This window comes from Neophocaena asiaeorientalis, unplaced genomic scaffold (genome assembly GCF_003031525.2).
Source record: "Neophocaena asiaeorientalis asiaeorientalis breed wild unplaced genomic scaffold, Neophocaena_asiaeorientalis_V1.1 scaffold280, whole genome shotgun sequence".
Lineage (NCBI taxonomy): Eukaryota > Metazoa > Chordata > Mammalia > Artiodactyla > Phocoenidae > Neophocaena > Neophocaena asiaeorientalis.
The window spans coordinates 2,906,643-2,910,175 of NW_020185321.1; positions in this window are offsets into that span (position 1 = coordinate 2,906,643).

The following is a 3,533-nucleotide window of genomic DNA, read 5'->3' on the forward strand; positions in this document are numbered from 1 at the left end:
TTACGTGGGCCTCTCACTGTTGTGGCCCCTCCCGTTGCGGAGCACAGGCTCCGGATGCGCAAGCTCAGCGGCCATGGCTCACGGGCCCAGCCGCTCCGTGGCATGTGGGATCTTCCCGGACCGGGGCACGAACCCGTGTCCCCTGCATCGGCAGGTGGACTTTCAACCACTGTGCCACCAGGGAAGCCCCAGATCCATTCTCATTGAAGATTTTCATTAATTTCCCTGACCTCAATTTCCTTATCCTTACAATGGGAGTAATAATAGGATATACTTCATAGGGATATTGAGGTAAGACTTTTTGCAGGCACAGGGCTCAATAAATGTTGGCTGCCTAAAATGGGACGGTTGGACAAAAGAAGCAATATATATGAAAACATTAACTTTCTATAACTTAGGTAAAATCGGCTGGAAATCATTTTGAAGATTAAAACTAGATAAACTTGTCAATGAAAGAAGGTATGTAATAAAAAGGTCAAGGTTACAGAGGGAAATTCAGGTTGATCGAGAAGTTGGAATCTGTACATTTTTAAAGTCAAACTTATTGAGGTATAATTTAAATACAGTAACATTCACCCTTCTTAGGTGTGCAGATTTGAGTTTTGACAAATGTGTACAACCATGTATCCACCGCTGCAATCAAGATATAGAATGTCTTCATCACCACCCGAGAGTTCCCCCATGGGAACTCCCCCATGGGAAGGATTTGTAGGCAATCCTTTCCTCTCACCCCATGATCTGATTTCTGTCCCTACGGTGTTGCCTTTTCCAGAATGTCACCTAAGTGGAATCTATGCATTTTTGAGAAAACATATTGTGAACCTTTTTTTTTTTTTTTAAAGTATTTATTTGGCTGCACTGGATCCAAGTTGGGGCACAGGGGTCTTTAGTTGTGGCATGTGGGATCTAGTTCCCTGACCAGGGATCGAACCCGGGCCCCCTGCATTAGGAGCACGGAGTCTTAACCACTGGACCACTAGGGAAGTCCCAATTGTGAACCTTTTTTAAACCCTTTTCAAAAAACATTTTGAGAAATCATTTTTATGTGATGATTCTTGGTGCACTGGATGTTGCTGGTCATTCATAGGTGAATTCCATTTAACTGCAGTGACATGCCTTCGTTTCTAGGCAGGCTGAACAAACTCTCCTGCTACTGTGGATTCTCCAAGCTGAAGTCATCTCTCCATGGCTAGCCCCCGCATTCTCTTCCTTTCTTTTTCCACTGAAAAACGTGATAAATAATGGATAACAGAAATGAATTTGGGCTCAATGAAGTAGAGGTTGAAATAAAAGTCCACTTGGAGCTATGGGTAAGAAACAATATGACGTTTGGAAAGTTGTTTTTTTTTTCTTTCAGGATCATGCATGTTCTAATCAAATAAGAACATTTGTTATTGTAAAGATAGCTGGGGAAGACCAGACCAGTGGAACATAAGAACCAAGAGTCAAGTGTCCTTCTCTGAAGTAAGCAACTGTTGTCATAAACAAAATGACTCTTGTGATCAAGTGGCACATGGTAACTGCTAGCCCTAGTAGGGGATGGTTGTGTGCACTTACTGTCAGGCCTGGAGTAGCTGGCACTGTGCCCCTGGCAGAACAGGGCGGAGCAGGACACTTGGAGGACACGCCAATAGGTCTGGAGACAGATTCCAAACAACACTTGCTGCACGTGTGACCTTACATAAATCACAACCAACTGTCTTTCCATATCTCTTGCCCATTTTCTACACAATTGGAGGTTTTTTCTTCTCAGTCCTTTGTGATAGGCATTAGAGATATTTTCTCAGTTTATTATATCTTGGACTTTCTTATGGTGTCTTCTGTCATAATAAAGTTATAAATATGCACAGTGTGTCAAATTGATCAATCTTTTCCCTTATGCTTCTAGATTTTGAGTCAAAGACTATAGAGGAATTTACCTGTTTTCTCCTAATGCTTCGATGGTTTTTTTTATCCACTGTGGTAGCCAGCCTCCAAGATGACCACCAATGATCCCTACCACCTGGTGTTTTCATGTAGTCCCCTCTCACACGGCATAGGGCTGACCAGTGTAACAATAGGATACTGTGGAAGTGATGGAATGTGACTCCTGAGGCTAAGTCAGGAAATGCATCATGACTTCTTCCTTCCACTCTCTTGGATCATTAACTACCATGTCTCAAAGACATCCAAGCAGCACTATGGAGAGGCCAATATGGTGAGGAACTGAGGCCTCTGGCCAACGGCCATATGAGTGAGACATTGTAGAAATGGATCCCTCAGCCCCTAACCAAGCCCCAGCTGACATGCTCACCAGTCTCATGTGAAATACTGAGACAGAACAACCCATCTAAGATGCTCTTGAAATCTTGAACCACAGAAACTGTGAGATAATAAATGTTCATTGTTTGAAGCCACCGAGTTTTCAACCTCCCAAGCTAAAACTTTAATTCCTTCTTTTCCCTTGCTCTGCATATTCAACCAATTACCACATTACCTCAAGTCTACCTCCTAAATACTCTCTGGTGAATCATTCCCTTCTTCCCACCTCCCTCACCCCCTCTTCACAGCCACTCTCCTAGTTTAGACCCTCACCATTTCTTCCCCAGCACGTTCCACGGGCCTCCAGAACAGCCCCATCCAATTGAGTCATCAGGCTGTTGTCAGGGTGACCTTTGAAGATATGAACTTAATCATGTCACCACCTTTTATGGCTTCCCATGGCTTAAAGCACTGAAATCACCTGGAGAAGTTGGGGGATTGTTAAAAACACAGGCTCCAGGGTGCCATCCTAGACTCCACAATAGATTGTGAAATGATTGTCTCAGAGCAGAGAGCCATCAGTGGGAAAGCAGGTAAGGGAGGGGTCCCTAACTGTGGATTATGCAGAGACTCAAGATGGATGAAATTTGGCAGATTCCACCCCCCTCCCCCAACCTGCCAGTACATGTGTTCTCCCTTGGCCTCTGTGTGTTTTTCTAAACATGTGGTCTTGTTTCCTGTTTCTGGGATGCGGTCAGTACACAGGGATCTGCATCTTTAGAAAATGATGCCAACAAAAATCAACCTAAATACTACTGTTGCCCTCTCTGGATCCTCCCCCAGGGAATATCCCACATTAAAATGATAGTTTGAAAATGAGGCTCAACAATAGTCTATATGCACATCCGGACACATAACAAATGGGTGATCAACTATAATAGCAATTGTGGAGAAACCGTTAGTAACGAATAAGGAGCTATAAAAGAGAAGACTGCTTTAACAGGCTCTTTCTAAAGGTGGAGCAGAGCAAAATTTCCATCTCTAGGCTTGGATTAAAATTCTCCCATGAAAGTGGAAATTATCCAGTGACCTAAGATGCTTAAGGTGGTCCCAGGTGCCCTGACAATAAAAGGTGTCCAGATCACAAGATGGGAGCTTGTCTGGGGATTCAAGGAGGACCTTTCACACTCAGACTGTGCAGTGTGAAATTTGTAATTTGGTATCTGGTTCATGCATCAGTTTTTCATTGCTGGGGTTCATGTGAGCCTGCAAAGCTCGGACACCTAGCCCTT